At 41.7% G+C, this 22,248-nt stretch overlaps 1 long non-coding RNA gene across 1 annotated transcript in view; it reads right to left on the bottom strand.

Moving 5' to 3' along the window:
- The window catches only part of LOC133388405 (uncharacterized), a 29,492-nt gene extending 21,697 nt beyond the window's left edge, over positions 1 to 7,795 (bottom strand). The window contains exon 1 of the long non-coding RNA XR_009763790.1: positions 7,627 to 7,795. This is a non-coding gene — a long non-coding RNA (uncharacterized LOC133388405). The remainder of the gene's footprint in view (positions 1 to 7,626) is intronic.
- Positions 7,796 to 22,248: the final 14,453 nt, after the last annotated feature.

The raw sequence follows: 22,248 nt of genomic DNA, 5'->3' as shown, positions 1-22,248 counted from the left end.
GCAATTCAACTGGCACCAAGAGGTGGGTCCTATCGCTAATCAGCAACATGTTACTGATGAATGGTCAACTGTGGCCTGTGCTGCTCACTGGCAAATATGTACCTGCTTGATACTGAGAGAGCCCCCATCTTGCTAGAATCTTGTGTCTTCCGTCAGTGGGGTATGTGACATCACTTCTGTCCAGAGAAGCAGACTCAGGACACAAAGACCGGGTTTCATATAAAGCTTTATTCCAGTGGTCAGCACAGGAATGCAGCAGCAAAACATACTAGACACAAATCAGGATACAAAATGCCATCAGGCAACCCTTGGCTCCTTCTGGGAAGAAGGGTGGAATATAAATTTAATAAATAAAATAAATATAAATAAATAAATAAACTAGGCTACGGAAGCAACGGAAATGTGTTGCAATACCACTGTCACCACAAGACACTCCAAATAAAAGAAAGCAGGATTGGCATTCTAATATGCACGAGCTAAATCTAGTATTTTCCAGTCTTTGGAGCAAGGTGGGGACTTCTCCTAGGAAAAAAGATTAATTTATTAAGTTGTAACTGTCTTTACTCTCGCCTGCATTACCCTGGAGGAACTCTCACAGTTCTGTGAGAGAATCCCCTTCCTTAGCTTTCTGAAACTGTCCAGCCAATTCATTAAGGCCTGGTTGCTCTGCCTACAAGTCTGGGCTAGGTGCTGGCGGGGTGTGTGTAAGACTACATTCCTCACTTTCTGTTGTAGGAGAAGGGTGGCTGTTCAGGCCTTCCTCAGCAGAAACATTAACAGAACTACTGACTTTAGGACCAGACCCTTCTCTAGCATCTGTAAACTACTTCTCTTTGTCTAAATCTTGCCAAAGGTTCTCCATGGGTCCCAGCCCTGCCCTCTTGCCAAGTTTGACACAAAGGGGGTAAGGGAGTTAAGAAACTGGCCTGCTATAAAGGATTGCTGGAAACATTTCCCTTTTGTTTGTTTGGTATTTGATTTATATCCTGCGCATCCTCCCAGCAGGATGTTGATAGAAGGCTTGGGCAGGAGGTGGTAAGAGGCCCCTTGAGTCAGGGCTGCATTAAGCTGAGGAGAGTCCCTAGGCCGATTCTGAGCCACCCACCATCCCATCCCATCCCATCTCCCCCGCTTCGCCTACCTTTCTGCTTTTTTTGCGGCTGCATGCACTGTGCACACAGGTTTGCCATCAATCAAGATGGTGGCTGAGGTTTCCCTAAGGGGCTGAAGCCTCTGCCGCCATCTTGGTTGATGGCAGCAATGCACGTGTGTAGCACGCATGTGTGCCATCAACCAAAATGGCTGCAGAGGCTTCAGCCCCTTAGGGAAACCTCGGTCGCCATCTTGATTCATGGCAAACCGCAAAAAACAGTGGAGAAAAAGGTAAGTGAAGTGGGGGGATGGTGGGTGGTTTGGAAGGTCTTGTCCCGCGATCCGTGGCTCCTGTCCTGCTTCCGCAGATCACGGGCCCCCAAGAGCTCTGGGCCCCTAGGCTTCAGCCTACTAAGCCTAATGGATAATCCGGCCCTGCCTTGAGTGGCAGTCAAAGAGAAGGGCTCTCCATACTGCCATGCCCCACCTATCAATCACTTGACATCTCAATGACCTCAGATGTCTCAGTGCTTTGAAACCTTGATAGGCAGCTGATTTGGGGGACATCAAAGGGTGGTGCAGGATTCTTTGCAAGGGGATTTCCAAGAGCTCTGTGCCATGCTCTAAAGTCCCGACAATAAGCTGCAGTGGCACTGCAGAAGTGCCTTTTGGCCCAGCTCAACTGCCTTTTTACCTGCCCACATCTGATGTCATATATTTATTCAACATTCATTGCCAAAGTCCCCAAAGCAGTGAACAGAATAATACAGAATACAAGATAATACAATTACAGTAAATGAACATCCAAAAAATGCAATAAAATAAATCCACAAATCACATCTTATGCATTCACAAGAGGCATCTGTGTTCTCACCACAAACAGAGCTGCCATCTACAAACAATTGTCCACTCAATAGTCTTCTCCCTGGAAGTGCCTACAGCAATGGCAAAGTTCTTACAGTTGTTCTCCAAGCAGGGCTGGCTGGCTCAACCTTCTGGCTCTTTAACAGACTGCAGTTCTCCCGGTGCAGGAATGGGAGCAGGTGCAGTAAAGAAGGTCTGGGGAGGCTAAAGGTTGGTATTTGCCTCCTAGCCAGCAACTGTACTATATGTGACATCAGGTGAAAGATAAGACAATTAGTCATGCTTCCAAATGGGGAGGCCTGATGGGCCTAATTAGACCTGCAAGCCAGAGGGTTTCCATGCCTGCTACATGGTGTAGTTGCTGCGTTGGCCTTAGAAGGGATAATGTGACCTTCAACTCCTGCTTTGCCATGAAACTCACTGGGTGGCCTTGTGCAAGACACTAACACTCCACCTAACCTACTTCAGAGGATTGCTGTGAAAATCAAATGTCACATCCCTGCTTTTATTCAGTCAGTGGGTTGTCCTACTCAGAGTAGACTGACTGAAAGTAATGGCCGTAAGTTAGCCATGTCTGTTAACTTCAGTGGGTCTACTCTGGGTAGGACTAGCATTGAATACCACCCAATATATTTATATCCTGATGTGTACCTGAAGGGTTCTCAAGGTGGCTGGAAGTTAAATCAGAACATTAACACAAAATAGGTAACAATACATAATAACTAAAACTAAAAAGCCTTGTTTAAAAACAAATGTCTTCATTTGGTACTGAAAATATAATAAAATTGGTGCCAGGGCCCTTCTTTAGGCAGGTTGTAATTTCTAAAGATAAAGCACCACCACAGAGAAGGCTCTGTCTCCCGTTACCACCCACTTCATTCAGATAGTGGGAGGGGGAAAGACTTTCCCCCTGTCTTAATTCTCAAGATGTATTAGTCACATTTGCAAGTTGTCCTTTTAATGGAGATTAAAAGGGCAGCATACAAACATGACTGATAAATTATGAGAAATGATAGCCTGAGATCTGGGGTGGGCGGGGGGAATAAATTTAACCAAGCTCTTTGACTGACTATTTTCTTTTCAAATGTTGTGAATGTATACTATTCATTCAAGATATTCTGTGGTTAACCTAGAAATCATGCCACACACACCATGCGCTCATAATAGTCCTCCTGTGAGTTTCTGGGACATTATATTGCTTTGTTTTATTTTTTTTAAAGGTGCAATTATTCTCTTCAGGGCATCAATTGTCATTTTGCTATGGCTACTGGTGAGTCACTTGCTCTTTAAATGCTTGCCTCCCAGGTGTGTGATTATAATAACCTTAAGCTCAAACTCTTGTTGTGCATAATCACTCTGATAGGTTCTATTCAGTCAAAGCTACAGTTAGTCTTACTTTTGTGCCATGTAGCTTTTTACTTAATCATTCTCAACCACTGCAAATGTTGACACCAATCACTATCTGGACCCAGTAGGTTTGTCTTCTTGTTTTTATTGTTCTTTTTAAAAGCAATGGGATGTTCCTTACTAACACAGGCAAGTCGTGCATGGAAACATCCCTTATGGCTCAAAAGAGTTTTGTTTCTTTTTATTCTACGTCCCTATCTGGACAGGGATAACCTGGCTTCAGTTGTCCACGCTCTGGTAACCTCCAAATGAGATTACTGCAATGCACTCTACGTGGGGCTGCCTTTGAAGACGGTTCGGAAACTACACCTTGTGCAAAATGCAGCGGCCAGATTGGTAACAGGGACCAGACAGTCCGAACATATGAAACCGATTCTGGCCCGCTTGCATTGGCTGCCTGTATGTTTCCAAGCTCAATTCAAGGTGCTGGTTTTGACCTATAAAGCCTTACACGGCTTGGGACCACAATACCTGATGGAACGCCTCTCCCGATACGAACCCACCCATACACTACGTTCAAGAGCAAAGGCCCTCCTCTGAGTGCCTACTCCAAGGGAAGCTTGGAGGGTGGCAACAAGGGAGAGGGCCTTCTCAGTGGTGGCCCCCAAATTATGGAATAATTTCCCTGACGAGGTGCGCTTGGCACCAACACTGTTATCTTTTCAGTGCCAGGTCAAGACTTTCCTTTTCTCCCAGGCATTTTAGCATGTGTTTTAAATTGTTTTTAAATTGTTTTAAATTTTAAAATTGTGTTTTAAATTGTTTTTAAAATATGTGTTTTAAATTGTATATTTGTTTTAATGTTTTTGATTGCTGTAAACCGCCCAGAGAGCTTCGGCTATGGGGCGGTATACAAGTGCAATAAATAAATAAATAAATAAATATTCCTAACTCAGCATATCCACATGGGTGCTCCAAAGCATGCTGCTGAAGTTCTGGTATCATCAGTTGCTTCCTTCAGTGATAAGCTCTGGCTTGGTTTTAGGTGATTGCAATTTCACACCGTCACAATGCATTATTTTGTAGTCTTAGGGCTACAAAATCACAAACTGTTACTATTTCTTACCAATGCATTTTTATAGGGTCTTTGGTATATGTGAAGGGCTAACATATCAGGGGAATGAAACTATCACAGGAATACAGAAGATTCCATAGCTTGGTACCAAAAACAGGATACTGCCAAATATCTGGCACACACTCAAGAACAATACCAATTTGGGTAAGACAACCTGTGGTAAGTCACTTTTCTGTTTTGATGACCCCTATATTTTGAACTTGATTTGAACTTGGATAGAATTCAGTAACAGGAACCCCGAGTTATATATTCTGCCATTCCTGCTTCTTTATGAAACTGTGAATTCCACCCATCATAGATAAAAGCCCTGCTAATGTTTACATGATTGCTTATTTCAATAGAGATAAGTCTGATCTGCCAGAAGTTGTTGATGGTCTTTCAACTTATTTCATTTCAACCTGTGCTTCACCCCTTGAAAGTTTAAACAAATCAGAGGATAATTGAAGATGTAGCTCTCAGCAACCAAAGTGTTTGAAACAGTTTAACAGTTTCACGCTTTTAGGGGGGGGGAACCAAACTGCTGTTACGTGTCAACATGACCTTAACAAGGAATATTTCCTTTTTAAAAGAAAATTTCAAGCAATGCCACAATCTAGATATCCATACGTTATTTAGAGATAAGCTTTCCATTAGGGCTGAATGGAATGGGGGAGGGGATGCTTTCTGAAAACATTTTAACCTCCTTTGAAAATCACCTTTGGGTAATTCATTTGGGATGAAGCTAAAAAGAGGGGTTAATTTTTTTAAATGTGATTTCCTTCACATAGCCTCTCAGAGTAAAAATAATACTTTCTTGGTCTTAATTTGCTTCATGATGTCATGTAGTCTGGCTACATGGAAGTCAATTCAGAATGAGGGCTGGAAACATTACCTTCACTATGAATTGGCTTTTATGGTATCGTGATGCAACCATATCTGATTGGTTTCATGGTGTCAGTGACATCATCCCCAGTGACTGTGTGTGGTGGGGTGAAGTTGCCCTCCCAACACAGACATTACAGCTGCTTTCCTGGATGGGCATGGGGCAGGACTAGGCTGCGGTTGCATAGCTGCACAGGTGGCACTGATGCAGCACTCCCACTGCTGTAGCTATGCAGCTCCAACCTGTCATCGCTCCACCCCATCCAGGTAAGAAGCAGTAACACTGGTGTCACCCCCTAGGATGCGCTGGTCATCTTACTGACTATGTAATTCTTGTGTTGTGAGTTTCCTGTCTGATTATTATGGATGGACCTATCATTATAGCAGAGCTTGGAAAAGTTACTTTTTTGAACTACAACTCCCATCAGCCCAATCCAGTGGCCATGCTGGCTGGGGCTGATGGGAGTTGTAGTTCAAAAAAGTAACTTTTCCAAGCTCTGCATTATAGTTTTGCCAGAAAGTCATTTTAGCTTAAAAAAAGAGAGCCAGGAATAGGGCAGAACCAAATTATAATGCTGGTCATGCATCCTTATGACAACGTGTGTCTCTTCTGAGAGAACAAAGGGTGTTGTGATGTTCATCCCGAGGGTGTATGGGACAGATTGTGACAGGGAGACTTTTTTTAAAAAATGCACCAAAATTGCCAACAAGAGAGATAATGAACAGCATAAACAGCAGCAATCAAGGTAAGGAGAGGGGAGTCAGGGATGCACATCTTTGTTCTTCCAAAGCCACCTTCCATGCCCAAAATGTTGGATGATGAACATTTGGTGTGGCCCTAATTTCTACTTTTTATGGTTGGAAACTCTGTGCTTTGAACAGCCATATAAGACAGAAATCAATAGGTGAAGCTTTTCATAACTTGAAGATGCTGTGATGGAAAAATGACTCCTGTTGCTTTCTGCCCATTAGGCAGGTGTCAGAACCACACATTTGACACTATGTGGTATGGTGTGACCCTAATTGCAAAAAATATGTAGTTCATAATGGTTTTAGGAATACATTCCAAAGGGATTTCCCAGAAATAAATGTGCTTTCTAGATTTCCAGGTCATCATATAGTACCTTGTTAGAAACATCAGAAGAGTCACTGGATTTCATTGCACAATTGTGCATACTAGATATCTACAGACCCCCCCTTTCCTCGGTAAACTTCTGAAAATAGAGCTGTATGTTTCAATCAGAAGCTAGTGATAAAAGATGACTGCATTCTGCACCTCATCCTGTGGTGTGAGTTTGCTTTGAATATAGGGCAGGGAATCAGAAAAGCAACAACATTGAAATCACCTGTAATTACAGCTTAAAAATCGACACAGGATCTTACAATTAGAGTTTGAAAGGAACAAATAAAAATAGCATGTTTAAACCCCTTGGAAGGAGTCGACTGCATAATAATTGATTGCATGTTCATTTTTAGAAGATTGACCTTTCCTTCCAGTTGTCTGATGGGAAGATTTGCTTTCAATGCTTTGGCTGTCATCTGACCTTGTTTATTCCATTAGAAAAGAAAAAAGAAAAGAACTCTTCTCTGCCCAGCATGGAATATCGTTGCTGATCTCATTAGGTGTCTTCTAATAATTGCAGGTTTTAAGCAAGAGAGAGACATCAGCTTTCACAAAAATTAAGCATGCAGTGAAAAGGAACAAGGAGGGGGGAGGAGTGGGAGTATGGTAATTGCATGACTCTAAAGGCAGGCAAAAGGAAACAGAACAGCAGATGGTGTCAAAATCTAAAAGAAAACATAATGTGGCCAAATGTAGACAATAGAAAAGAAAATTATAGGATTTTTTTAAAAAAATTAAAAAACCAAAGGCTAAAGAGGGCGACATAGGCTTTTTAAAGGACATTAAGTGGTGGAATTGATTACATACACAAGATCATTCCACTGGCATTGCTGGGGATGTTAGGGAAGTGAATGGAGAGGAGGAATCCAAATACATTTTTGCAGGTTTGTAGCACAGTGGGGAGGAGAGCCTGGCTGGGAGTCCAGAGTCTATGAGTTCAAATCCCCACTCGTGTCTCCCGGGTGTCAAGGGCCAGCTAAAGATCATCCCCACAGTGAGTGGCTCAGGGGTTACGTCCCCTGCCACCTGTGCAGCCGTGGGCAAGCTGCATAGTCCCAAGGAGCCCAGTTGCCCCCCAGCTGGCAGTTGTGGACAAGGAAGGGGCTGTCTTGTGCAGCTGTAGCAAGCTGAGCAGGCCCTAGCCAGCTGGGGAGGACTAGCCTCAGAGGGAGGCAATGGTAAACCCCCTCTGAATACCGCTTACCATGAAAACCCTGTTCATAGGGTAGCCATAAGTTGGGATCGACTTGAAGGCAGTCCATTTCCATTTTCCAGAAAGAAGCCCTGTGAGAGAGGACAAAAAAAATCCAGTAAATTCTTTTTGTTCTATCTTCTCTATGTAATAGGCTACAAACATGCTGTTACTTGCAATTCTCTCTGACCACTGGCCTACACAAACAGTGGATAACACGGTAAAATACACTCCTGGACTTTGCATTGAAGGGGATTGTGAAACACGATATGGCCTACTGGAGAGAGAGAGGCCTGGAGAGCCTACACACCAGAGGTTCCCCACCCCCTGAATTAGCAGATTCTATGGGTGGAGCCTTCTGAGCTGTGATGCTGTCATTATGGAATTTCCTACTTTTCCATTCCTCTTAGAATAGGCAGTTGGTATTTGAGCTTTTTCTAGGGACTTAAGTAGTTTTGTAAGATCCTCTGTGGCGCAGAGTGGTAAGCGGCAGTAAAAGGGGTCGAGGTCCACTCAGCCTTCCATCCATCCGTGGTCGGTAAAATGAGTACCCGGCATACGTTGGGGGGTAAAGAAATGCCGGGGAAGGAACTGGCAATCCCACCCCATAATACGGTCTGCCTAATAAACGTCGCAAGACATCACCCTAAGAGTCAGAAACGACTCGCACTATAAGTGCGGGGACACCTTTACCTTTAAGTAGTTTTGTACTAGTTTTAATGCTTCTCTCTCTCTCTCATATTCTTCTAGTTTGATTTGTAACATCCATACATTAATATATGATTGTTCTTTTTATTGCATTCTGGTTCAGTTAGATTTGAAGAAAGTGAGATAGAAATAAATAAAAATGAATGAATAAGTTTTTTATCCCTGATATTGATCTGAGCTTGGAAGATTACTTTTAAAAAGGAATAAATTACAATTACTGTTACATGGCCCCCAAAAGGAATAAATTACCATTACAATTGTTCAAAAAGGAATTGATTACTTTACCGTTACTCAAAAGTAATCACTACAATTACACTTAAGTTACTTAACAAAAACTAGAGTGCCTACAAGGTGCTGGCCTTGGCTGTTGCACACCTAAGTCACCTAAAACAACATTAAAAATAAACAGAGAGAGAGAGAGAAGTAGTAGAATAATTCTTTTTCCATAAGATAGCAGTGGTGGTCTCTCTGCTGGTAAGGGAGGGACAGAGGGAGGGAGGCAGAGGCCATTACTCAGATCTTTGCACGTCAAAGCAAGTACACCCCACACACACACACTCAGCCAGCAAGCACAATCTCTCTCCCATAACCACCTCCTGGACCCTGCCCTGCCACCAACTAAGGGACACCCACCCAAGCAAACATTTTTCCCTGAGATGCAAAAAGTTAAAACACTGCAAATGCAGCAAAGTAGCCAGGGAGGGCGTGTTGGAAGTGGGGCAAGAGCAACTCCTGTTTTGTTCTTTTGTTTAAGCTCCAGAAGGAAGATAGAGCTAGGGTCCTCCAGATGGATAGGCTTTGTTTATCTTTTACCTGTGATGCTCTGACTGACTTCCTTCTGCCGCTAGACTGTGATGCCTTTAGGGAAGCTTACCTGCCCCTCCTCCTTCTGCCCTTTCCATTCCTTTGTCCTCTGACTGTCCAGGAGAGAGGAGACATCCCTTTGTCTCTGCTCTCTCTCCTAGCATGGGGCTAACTCCTGCACCTGGGTGTTACGCCTCCACCTTAGCTAGTTAGTTAGAATTAGGTATGCTTTTCTATCTACCATGTATTTCTATAAATAAAGTAGCTTTTCTTATTTTACTAAGTCTCAAGTCTCAGTGATGCTGATGCAGGGTAAAAGCCTGCTTTCTTAGGCAAACGCACGCACACGCTGGCACACTCGCATTTCAACATCTGCTATTACTCTCTGCTGCTGCTTTAAACAAAATTAAGCAACACAACTACACACAGAACAACAAGGGTTACGGGCCCAGAAAACTAAGTTGAATGCAAGTTGTAGCTGAAGCTAAAGGTGCTTGCCTCTAATTTACAGGGAGACTTTAAGTTAGAAAGAAAAGCAGAACAGAGATAGAAAATATGACTGAAGTAACTTTGCTGGAGAGATGTGTTCCAAGGCTTGAAAAGGATAACTTCAATCTGTGGGATTTAAGATTCAGAGCCCTGCTTGGCGGAGAGGGTCTGGAAGGAATCCTGACTGAGAAAGAGCCCTCGCCTGAGGATGAAGATGCAACAGCTTCATGGATACATAAGCATGCTAAAGTAAAAGCTCTGCTTATATCTGCTCTATCAGACCAAGCACTGAATCTGTGCACAGGCTGCAACAGTGTTAGACAGATGTATGAAAAGTTGCAAGAAGTCTATAATGAGAAAACAAAGAGCCACATCTTATTCCTGTACAAAAAGTTGTTTTCTCTGAAAGAAACTAATGAAAGGGGCAGTCTAGGTAAACACTTAGAGAATTTTAGAAGCCTTCTTGCTAGACTGGAAAGATGTGGAAAATGTTTAGAAGAGGATATGAAAAAGGCTTTGCTTTTAAGCTCTCTTAATGAGGATCATAAATTAATTTGCTGTGTACTAGAGAATTCTGAACAAGACCTGAATCAGATCATATCGTATTTAAAGGACCAGGACTTTAGAGAATGGCAGGGAGAGAAAGGTCTGTCTCTGAGCAAGCAAACCTTGCTAGAAGCAGACATGAAAGGGACAAAAAAATTCTTCTCTGTCCGAATCCACAAAAGAGTCAAGACAGGCAGGATCTGTGTTTCAAATGTGGCTCTGTAAAACATTTTCAAAGAAATTGTGATAGGGAGCAGACGAGAGCAAAGGCTGACTTTAAACAGAAGCCTGACTTCAAAAGGGAAGCCCCCAGGCAAATACCAGATAAACAAAGGCAAAGAAACCCGCTAACAGAGTATTTTAGCTATGTGTCTTATCCAAGCAAAAGTGACTGTAAAAGCAGATTAATTGACTCAGGATCGACCTCACATGTAATAAAGGATAGAAGCCTGTTTACAAATTTTGAAAGTCAGGCAAAAGATACTGACGGCGTCTGGAGAGGAAATTTTCTCTCAAGGAATAGGGACAGTGAAATTATTATGTAAAGTGCCTGATGGACAGACATTGGTGGAACTGAAAGAATGTTTATATGTTCCAGAGTTTCAGACAATCTAATCAGTGTTACCAGAATATTAAAATTTGGAGGTGAATTCCATATGAATGCAGAATTTTGCCATGTTCTAAGTAAAGGAGTAATAAGTTGCACTGTAAAAGTGAAAGATGGACTTTTAATTCTTGAGTGCTTGGAAACTATGCAAGCCAATGTGGTCAAGGAAACCAATGATTCTCAGTGCCTTCATACCTGGCATAGAAGGATGGGTCATGCCAGCTTAACAAGAATTGCTGCTCTTGAAATAGAGAATTTAGCAAGAGGCTTCAAAGTGAGCCAGTGCAATTGTACACAGACTTGCGAGTGCTGTATTAAAACTAAAAGTATAAGACCAAAATTCCCTAAGAAAAGTGAGAGGAAAACCAAAAAGCCTCTAGAGTTAATTCACACAGATCTATGTGGGCCAATGAGATTCCCTCCCAAGGTGGAAATTTATACATGCTGACTTTTATAGATGACTACTCCAGGTATACTACAATGTATCTGATAAGGGAGAAAAGTCAAGTACTTCAAAAACTGAAGGACTATGTTAGAATTGTATCCAACAAATTTGGCAGAAAGCCACAGGTCATAAGATCTGACAATGGAGGGGAGTATGTGTCTAGAGCTATGCAAGACTTTCTCCGTGAGGAAGGCATAGAGCACCAGACTACAGTCGCATACAACCCAGAGCAGAATGGGGTCTCGGAGAGAATGAACAGGACTCTTGAACAAATGATTTGTTCCCTGTTGGATGATGTGCAGTTACCAAAGAGGTATTGGGGAGAAGCTGCAGTTACTGCCACTTACCTGCAGAACCGACTTCCTGCATCTGCAACCAACAAAACACCATTTGAACTGTGGCATGACAGGGTACCAAGTATGTCACACCTTCGTGTATTTGGGTGCAAGGCCTTTGTGCACATCCCAAAGGAAAAGAGATCCAAACTTGACAACACTGCCAGGGAAGTGATTTTTATTGGATATTCTCCAACGAAAAAGGGATACAGATCCCCAAACTGGCAAAGTTGAAGTATGCAGAGCTGTCCATTTTGATGAAAGAAAGTGCACACACTGACCAGAAGGGGCGCCACACCAAACAGATGACAGCGAAATGGAAGAAGCAGCTGAGTTATTCTTCCACCACAGAAGGTATAACAATATACCTGCAGAGGAAGGTGAGGAGTCTGAGCCAGAAGAGGCAACAGAGCCAGAACAAGCATCAGAGCCAGAAGGGGCAGCCATAGCTCCAGCACCCAGATGCTCTGAACACACCAACAGAGGTGTACCACCAGAGAGACTTGCTTACCTTGTGAAAGATGAACTTCCAGAGCCAGAGACCTGGAAAGAGACTGATGCCTACCCAAAGCCGAAGCTGAGAGGTGGAGGCAGGCAGCCAAGGAAGAACTGGAATCTCTACACCAAAGTAAAACTTGGACACCAACCAAGGTTCCTCAAGGACGGAAAGCTGCAGGCTACAAGAGGAAATTCAAAAAGAAGCCAAATGCTAAAGAAAAGCCTGCATATGAGTACTGTTACCAAGCCAGATGTGGTGGTAGCAGTGGGATACCTGTGCTGAAGAACCAGCTCGCCAACCAAAAGGGACTGGGAAGCAAGCAAGGATGCAACAGACTCTTGGAGTCAGAAGGGGTGAGTTCACGCACCAAGTACATAGACATGAAGCACCCACCAGACATGACTGCAGATACTCTCACGAAAAGAGTTGGGCAAAGTCAAGACATTGCAAGCTGTGAGACAAGATGAATCTCGTGGACTGAACCAAACACTTGTTGAGAAGGGGTGTTGGAAGTGGGGCAAGAGCAACTCCTGTTTTGTTCTTTTATTTAAGCTCCAGAGGGAAGATAGGCTAGGGTCCTCCAGATGGATAGGCTTTGTTTATCTTTTACCTGTGATGCTCTGACTGACTTCCTTCTGTCACTAGACTGTGACGCCTTTAGGGAAACTTACCTGCCCCTCCTCCTTCTGCCCTTTCCATTCCTTTGTCCTCCGGCTGACCAGGAGAGAGGAGAGACTCCCTTTGTCTCTCTCTCTGAGCATGGGGCTGACTCCTACACCTGGGAGTTACGCCTCCAACTTAGCTAGTTAGTTAGAACTAGGTTTGCCTTTTTCTATCTACCATGTATTTCTATAAATAAAGTAGCTTTTCTTATTTTACTAAGTCTCCAGTCTCAGTGATGCTGATGCAGGGTAAAAGCCTGCTTTCTTAGGCAAACACATGCACATGCTGGCACACTTGCATTTCAACATCTGCTATTACTCTCTGCTGTTGTGGTGCTGCTTTTAAACGGAATTAAGCAACACAACTACACACAGCGCAACAGGGTGGTGGAGGCCTCTTTGCTTGCCAATTGCAAACACAGTATTAACACACACACACACACACATTGTCATATTTCACCTCCACAGTTCTTTCTCTCCATTCTGCTGCTGCCTCCTTCTCCTCCTGTATCCATGTTCTTGTCCTCCGGCTCCTTTTTTCCTCCATTCTTCTCCATCACCATCCATATTTTTAAACAATTGTTTTCTCCACTCCACCCGTCTCACTCTTCACCTCCTCCCTCATTGCCTCCTCCCCACCCACAGAGCACGAGATAACAATGCAGCACAGAACCCCAGTTTGAGGCACATGATTTTCATCCACAAATCAGAGGAGCAGAACACTTCCCCTGCTTCCCCCCCCCCCGGTAAATGCCCAAAATAATGCTGGAAACATTACAATTACTGCTGCAAAGTAATAATATTATTCCTTGTTCTATTATAATCAAAATGTAAAGGAATTGCCCACTTGTTCCTCAAAAAAATAATAAATTACAAGTAATTCATTTTTTGTAACTAATTACTTCCAAGCTCTGATACTGATGCATATTTATGAGGCTTTCCCCCCTCAGTGCTCTGCATAATATAGCTCAGCTGCTCTGTAAATGAGGTTGCTGATCTAATTTACAGCCCAGATCTAAAATATTTCATTTTAGTCATCTTCTAGAACAAAGCATAGGGAATGGTTGCATTTTCAATAAAGTTTTCAGATATCATGAATAATAAAGACCTGTTTCCTCATATTGAAAGTGTGCTTTTGCATACAACATTAAATATGAAGAAACAGAAGCTGTAATTAACATTTGCTAAGAGTAACATAACACATTTATCATCACCATCATCATTAATGAATCACTGCCCATGAGGCATCCAAAAGCAATTTATTTATTTATTGCACTTGTATACCGCCCCATAGGCGAAGCTCTCTTTTAATCAAAAACATTAAAACAAATATACAATTTAAAACACATATTTTAAAAACAATTTAAAACACAATTTTAAAATTTAAAACAATATAAAAACAATTTAAAACACATGCTAAAATGCCTGGGAGAAGAGGAAAATCTTGACCAGGCACCGAAAAGATAACAGTGTTGGCACCAGGCGCACCTCGTCGAAAAGCTCATTCTATAATTTGGGGGCCACCACTGAGAAGGCCCTCTCCCTTGTTGCCACCCTCCGAGCTTTCCTTGGAGTAGGCACCCGGAGGAGGGTCTTTGATCTTGAACGTAGTGTATGGGTGGGTTCATATCGGGAGAGGCGTTCCATCAGGTATTGTGGTCCCAAGCCGTGTAAGGCTTTATAGGTCAAAACCAGCACCTTGAATTGAGCTCGGAAACATACAGGCAGCCAATGCAAGCAGGCTATTTATATCAATTTATGATGTAAATATGGCTGCTATTTATAAATGATTATTGTTTCACAATATTGCATTGATTAGTTGCATTCTCTTCATCATAGTCAACATAATTTAATTGACACCCAATATAGGGTTGAGTTTGTTTCAATAATCATGACTTAAAGATAGCTATTTCAGGGCTGCTTTCATAGGAGTGGAGCATTTGTGAACAGATAATTCCAGAGTGTTTTGGTTACAACCCTTTACCAGTTACTTTTGATTTACTATGCTTTTCCATTAATTGTACTCCACCAGTGAGGGACAACACCACTGCTATTGAATCCATACTTTTTGTCTCCCAAAGATGACAACGAGGTGAGTCAAAAGAGCTTCGCTTTTGCCAGGCCACTGTATCCTCTGTTTCATTCCTTGAATGTCAAGATAAATCAGAAGTCAGAATTGCTATCCTGGCAGAGTATATTAGCCTTGAAGGCTGCCTCGATCCATACACTAAATGTGTGGTGGGTGAGGGTGACTGCACTTTCTGGCTCCACTCCTGACTTTGCCTGCCAGTCCTACCCCAACATCTGACAAGCAGATCCTATGCACATACGCTCTTCTTCATCTTCTTCTTCTAGGTGGAACTGAGTTCCGACACCTCTTTTTTGGTTGCCGCATTGCTACTCAGGCAGGGGAGTGGAAGAAACAGCATGGACACAATATAAAGGTAGAATGCACTCAGTTTCCATACTTAAAAAAAAAACCCTACCCAAACTATACCAATTATAGGCTTGGAATGAGTCTCAGCGAGACCATCTAGAAACCCTCTGAAAAAGCTTCATTAGTTGGTAACAACATGATTCTGCAGTAGGGTTGCCAGGTCAGAAGCATCCCAAAACCTGAAATTTGAGGGGCGGGCCCAAGTGATGTCATGGAGGCGGGCCTGAGTGATGTCACAGGGCAGGCCCAAGTGATGTCATGGGGCAGGCCCGAGTGATGTGATTAAGCATGATACATTAAGCATCAATCACAGTTGCTTGGAGCATACAATTAAAAAAAAATCTGATTGGAAATTAAAATAGAAAACTTAGCTAAAAGATAGAGCCTGGGTAGGGAACATTTAATCTAGCCTACTTGCTTTCAGCAAGAAGGGTTTAAGTGCCTTCAGGCCAGGCCAGCCACCAGAAGGCCACTGTAGGGACAAAGGAGCCTAGTGTTGTGGAGATATTAGATGGGAGCATTGGGGAGTAAAGATGGATGCTCCTAAACGCTACAATTCTAAACACTCTTACTAAGGGATTAAGCCCCATAGAACTCAATAGGACTGACTTCTGAGTAGATATAGTTTGGATTGTGCTGTTGGTAAACCTTGACTAGGGATCCTCTGCAAAGACATCCATCTCCAAGCAGGGTTGGCAACCCCCTGCCTGGAATGCCCTGCCCTTATCTTTTAACGTGGCTGCTCCAAACCTCTTTACAGATTTGACCCTTCACTTCAGAAAGAGGTCTGAGAAATGAGTAACAGTAAGAAGTATCTTTTAAAATTGTTCTTTTCAATTCAGTCTTGAATGCACATCATACCTAGGGCAGATGCACACCATTCATTTAAAGCACATTCAACACCGATTTTAAGCACATGAATCCCACCACAGAATCATGGGAACCGCAGCTTGTTAAGAGTGGTGAGAACTATAAATGTGAAGGGGAAACGACACTTCCCAGGATTCTTTAGGGGAAGTCATGTGCTTTAAATGCGAGTTGGATGTGCTTTAAACGTATTGTGTGAATCCACTTAATAAATTTTGCCTGCATGTAAATTGTTTTAATTAATTTTTAAAAATGGAAATGAGCTATAAACTGTAGTGGGTGACCATGGGCTACTCAGCATCTCTCAGCCTATCTGCCCCTCAGGATGAAAACAATGGAGAACCATGACCACCCCAAGGGATACTTAAAATGTGAAGGAAGTATTGTACAAACATAGTGTGAAATCAGATACTTATTGGGACACAGTATGACAAAATATTTATATAAGCATGACTATGAAATATGTTCATTATTTACACAACCTGTAAAGATATTTATAGTGCAATTCTATGTTTGTTTACTCAGAAGCAAGTCCCAATGTATTCAATGGGGCTTACTCAACCAGGGAAAACTGTGCCCTCAAATGTTCTTTTAACAAGCCTTTTAAGTTGAGACCTTATCCCAGTCTGTGTCTGTGCTGGAATTGCTTTTTAATATGTTTTCAAACCTTTTCTTTTTTAAAAAAATGTTTTTAAAGCTTTTTAAAATGTTTTGTTTTAATATGTTTTAAAGTCTGTTTTTATTATTTTTAAAGTGTTTTTAGTGCTTTTGTTTGCCGGCCCGGGCTCCTACTGGGAGGAAGGATGGCATATAAATCAAATAATAAATAAATAAACTTCATTCACCCAACCCAAAATTTGGAATCATGCCACTTTAAGCTGTTTTGCAACTGTGTATACTTGTTTTATGGTTATTGGTTTTTAAAAGGATTTATTTCTTATTGTGAGCTGCCTTGGTTTCCAATCACCAACCCTACCTCACAGGGTTGCTGGAAAGGCTCCACTCTCTCTCTCTCTTTCTCATTTGCAGGTGTAAAAATACACCCCATATAATAGTTTATTGTCAAACCAGTTGGTCATTGAGGAACATTTTTTTTAAAAACCAGTGTTAGTTTCCTACATAATAAAAACTGTGATACCTAGGTAAACCCTGCCTAATTGCTTTAAAAATAGGATTGGAGGGGAGAGAGAAAGATTTACAACACAAACACAAGTCTGTGCTATGTTTACTCAAAAGTCCCATTAATTTACAACACAATCCTAACCATGTCTACTCAAAAGTAAGTCCTAATGGAGTTCAATGGGGTTTACTCCAGGTACATGGAAAGCAAGTATTGGATTAAATACTTTCATATTTCATAGCCCAGGGTCTGACTCTTGCACACAAGAGAAAAAAATCTTTAAGCCATATTACTTACGCAAACTGCAAAATCTCAAAGCCACAATTTTCTGACGTTGAAATTAAGCCTAGGCATGCCTAGATCAACAAGTCACAACCCTGGCTTCATTTATTGGCTACAATCCTGAAAGGGCAGGGTTAGAGCCAGAACTTGGAAAAGTTACTTTTTTAAACTACAACTCCCATCAGCCCCAGCCAGCATGGCCACTGGATTGGGCTGATGGGAGTTGCAGTTAGAGGTAGGAGCTGTTATAAAGATATGTAAAACAGATTTAACAGTCGCACGGGGGTGGTGGTTGACGTTTTGGTGTATATCTCAGGAACCAGACCACCTAGAAACTTAATTTTTAAAAAAATTGAAGCTGAGGTCTGGATTAAGGGGTGCTAGCTGGAGAACCAGAGGGGACCCCCCAAAAACCTCCTGCTCCCCTGGTTTATTCACTATAGCTGCCCAATTTCCCTGCTTTTTAAAGTTTGATAGAAATATCTGTGGTCTATATGTACATTCTTAAACCACAAGGTTTTTTGCCTATTATTTTTATTATAGTGTGTAGGGCTACCAGATCTCTGTTTTTTGGCCGGAGACTTCGGTTTTTGGGGGTCCTCTCCAGGTGACTCACCTTAATCTCTGGACTTTCAGCTTTCATTTAAAAATAAATTAAGTTTCTAGGTTTTTTGATTCCCGAGATATACACCAAAACATCAGCTGCCCCACCCCCACGGCTTAGTTGCTCTAAATTTTGCTCTAATCCCTGCCCTTTCAGGTGTTTAGCCAATAAGAAATCAGGGTTGTGATTGACAAGGAAGTGATTATAGAGCCAAAAAATGATAGTCACAAAACATGCTTTTTCCTTGCAACTCAGAAAGTTGCTTTTTCCTGCTTTTCTGAAAATCTCACAAATTGAAAAAGTAAGCTTTCAGTCTTTTTCTCTCTTGTGTGTAGAAGTCAGACAGGTTTAAATTTTAAAGAGGGCAGTGTTTTGCAAACTTTCCCAATACAAAGCTTTAATCCAGTGCTTGCTTTTTCAGAGTAAACATACTCAGAGTAAACACCATTGAATTCAATAGGACTTCCTTTTGAGTAGAAATGGTTAGGATTGTGCTGTAAATTGAGAGGACATAGGAAAGAATTGTGTTTGTGTTGTATATCTTTCTCTCTCCCTCCAATCCTATTTTTAAAGCAATTAGGCAGGGCTTACTTAGGTATCACTGTTTTTATTATGTAGGAAACTAATACTGATTTTATTTTTAGAAAATGTTCCACAATGAACAACTGGTTTTGACAATAAATTATTATATGGGGTGTATGTATTTTACATCTCCAGTGTGTGTATATATGGGAATCTTTCCAACAATCCTGTGAGGTAGGGTTGCAGTCTGGAAACCAAGGCAGCTCACAATGAGAAATAAATCCTTTTAAAATCCAAAAATCATAAAAACAAGTATAAACAGTTCCAAAACAACTTAAAGTGGCATAATTCTGAATTTTGGGTTGTGTGAATGAAGTTGCTGATCACTCAAGGTTGCAGTTCTGTCCCTGTTTGAGTAAGCCCCACTGAATACATTGGGACTTGCTTCTGAATAAATATATGTAGGATTGCACTATAAATATCTTTACAGGTTTGTAAATAATAAACATATTTGACAGTCATGCTTATATAAATCTTTCTTCATACTATGTCCGAATAAGTATCTGATTTCACACTATGGTTTACAATAGTTCCCCTACATTTTAAGTGTGCCCTTCTTCCTTGGGGTGGTCTTATTTCCCCTCTGTTGTTTTTATCCTGAGGGGCAGATTATGTTGGAATGTATGAGGTTCAACTCCAATTTGGTGGGTTGAGGCTGCATGGGGTTAAAAAAGGTAGCTAGGAAGGAGATCTCCTTGTTGCCAGGCTATACCTGTCCTTTGATCCTTGCTGTCTCTCTCCTTCCTGCTAGGCTGATAAGCAAAGGAATGTTGATCCCAGTTCCTTCCCGCCTTTCTCAGTGTTCTCTTTCTCTTGAGAGGGGAGCAGACATCTTCTCTTTGTCTCTGCTCTCAACCAGGATGAGGGCAAGTACTGTGACCAGTGCAGGCTGCTCCAGCATAGCCAGTTAGCTAGATATAGAACTCTTTCCTATCAAGCATGTACTTCCAGAATAAAGTAGTTGTTTCTTATTTTAAAGCTTAAAGTCTCTGTCTGACTAATTTGCAGGGAAGGTAGAATCTTAGCAAAGATTCAAACACACACACACACTAAGCTCGCTCAATACTCTCCGTTCCGCAGCGCTACGCAACTCTGCTACGCAACTCAATAGAATTCTGACAGATTAAGCTGAGAGATGGTGAGTAGCCCATGGTCACCCAGTAAACTTTATAGCTCATGTCCATTAAAAAAATTAATTAAAACAATTTACATGCAAGCAATTTTGATTAAGTAGATCCACACAATATGTTTAAAGCACATCCAACTTGTATTTAAAGCACATGACTTCCCCTAAAGAATCCTGGGAAGTGTCATTTCCCTCTCACAGTTATAGTTCCCATCACCCTTAACAAACTACATTTCCCATGATTCTGTGGTGTGATTCCTATGCTTCAAATATGTGTTGAATGTGCTTTATATGAAAGGTGTGGATCTGCCCTAGATATGATGTGCATTCATTAGTGTATTGAAAAGAACAATTGTAAAATATTTTTTTAAAACAGGGGAAGGGTTGTAGCTTTGCATGTAAAGGTCCAAAATTCAATTTCTGGAAAAAACTATTGCCTGGAATCCTGGAGAGCCAATGCTGGTCCATGTCATCTGTACTCAGCTAGATGGCACCAAATGGTCTCGGCGGTATTAGGCAGATTCCTTTGTTCTTTAAAATGGAAAGAGACCCAATGGCCACAGTGACTCTAAAATTTATTGGTGTATTTTAATTACATTTATATACCACTTTATTGTAAAAATATCTCAAAGCAGTTTACAGAAAGAACTAAAACAAAAATATTTTTGGCAAAAACAGTTAAAGACAGGTATTTAAAAATATTCAAAATAATTAAACCAACAAGTTAAATATAGATAAAAAATAATAGCTTTTACATGCCTGGGTAGGCTTGCCTAAACAAAAATATTTTTAGAAGGTGCCAAAAAGAGTACAATGAAAGCACCTGCTAATGTCAATGGGCAGGGAGTTCCAAAGTGTAGGTGCTGCCACACTAAAGGATTGGCTTCTTATAAGAGCAGAACAAGTACTGTGTGACACCTGTAACATGAGGCTTAGTCCCTTAGTAAGTGTGTTTAGAATTGCAGCTCTTCCGGGGCATCCATCTTTACTCCTGAATGCTCCCATCTAACATCTCCACAACATTAGGCTCCTTCCTTCCTACAATAGCCTTCTGTTGACTGGCCAGGTCTGAGGGCACTTAAACCCTTTTTGCCAGAAGCAAATTGGCTTGATTAAATGTTCCCTACCCAGGCGCCATCTTTTAGCTAAGATTTCTATCTTAATTTCCAATCAGAGAAATGTTTTTGTATGAACTGTATGTGCCAAGCAACTGTGGTTGATGCTTAATGTATCATGCTTAATGACATCACTTGGACCCACCCTGTGACATCACTTAGACCTGCCCCAAAAATCTCAGGGTTTGGGACGCTTCTGACCTGGCAACCCTAATAGTGTGGGGGGTGTCCAATGGGAAATTTGTGCAGTTGGAAAATCTTTTTCACAAAAATCCCTGTCATTCATGGCATGAGGAGCAACAAGCAGCAAATATCAGTGCTGTCTCTTGACTTGTGGTGCCTTTCTCTTAAGTTGTAGTGTTTTGATACATGGCTGATTTTTAATTAATTAAAGAAAATTAACATTGTAGACTAAGTGAAGGCAAGCTCAGTAAGAACCAGCTGTCAGTGTTTTAAAAGCCAGACTAATCAGGGGGCAACATTCACATCAGACATTTGTTCCACTTTAAACTGTCATGGTTTCCCCGAAAGAATCCTGGGAAGAGGAGTTTGTGAAGGCAGCTGAGACTTGTTAGGAGACTCCTATTACCCTTACAGAGCACCAGTAGCCAGAGTGATTTAACAGCCAGCCCCTCTTGGAGCTTGGAAGATTGCTTTAAAAAGTAATAAATTACAGTTACAATTACAGGGCCCCAAAAAGTAGTAATTACCGTTACAATTACAATTGCTCTGAAAGTAACTGATTGCTTTGCTTTTTCTCAAAAGTAATCACTACAATTGCATTTGTTACATTTAAAAAAAAAGCCTACAAGGTGCTGGCCTTGGCTGCTGCACATCTAAGTAACCTAAAACAACATTAAAAATAAACAAACATACAGAGGTAGTAGAATAATTATTTTATTAATAAGATAGCAATGGTGGTCTCTCCACTGATAAGGGTGGTGGGGAGGGAGGCAGAGGCCACTACACAGATCTTGGCACGTCAAACCAAGTGTAACCCCCCCCCCCACTCAGCCAGCCAGCATAATGTCTCTCACTTAACCACGACCCTGCTCTGCCACCAACTAAGGGATGCTCACTCAAGCAAACATTTTCCCCTGAGATGCAAAAAAGTTAAAATACTGCAAATGCAGCACAGTAGCCAGAGAGGTGGTGGAGGCCACTTTGTGTGCCAAGTACAAACACAGTATTCACACACACACACACACATTGTCATCTTTCACCTCCACAGTTCTTTATCTCTGCTGCTGCCTTCTTCTCCTGTATCCATGTTCTTGCCCTCCAGCTCCTTTTTTCCTCCACTCCATTCTTCACCACCACTATCCATTTTTTTAAACAATTGTTTTCTCCACTCCACCCCATCTCACTCTCTACCTCCTCCCTCCTTGCCTCCTACCCACCACAGA

The sequence above is a fragment of the Rhineura floridana genome, chromosome 7 (genome assembly GCF_030035675.1).
Source record: "Rhineura floridana isolate rRhiFlo1 chromosome 7, rRhiFlo1.hap2, whole genome shotgun sequence".
NCBI lineage: Eukaryota > Metazoa > Chordata > Lepidosauria > Squamata > Rhineuridae > Rhineura > Rhineura floridana.
Note: the sequence above shows the minus strand (reverse complement) of the source record. Positions and strands in the feature narration are given on the sequence as shown.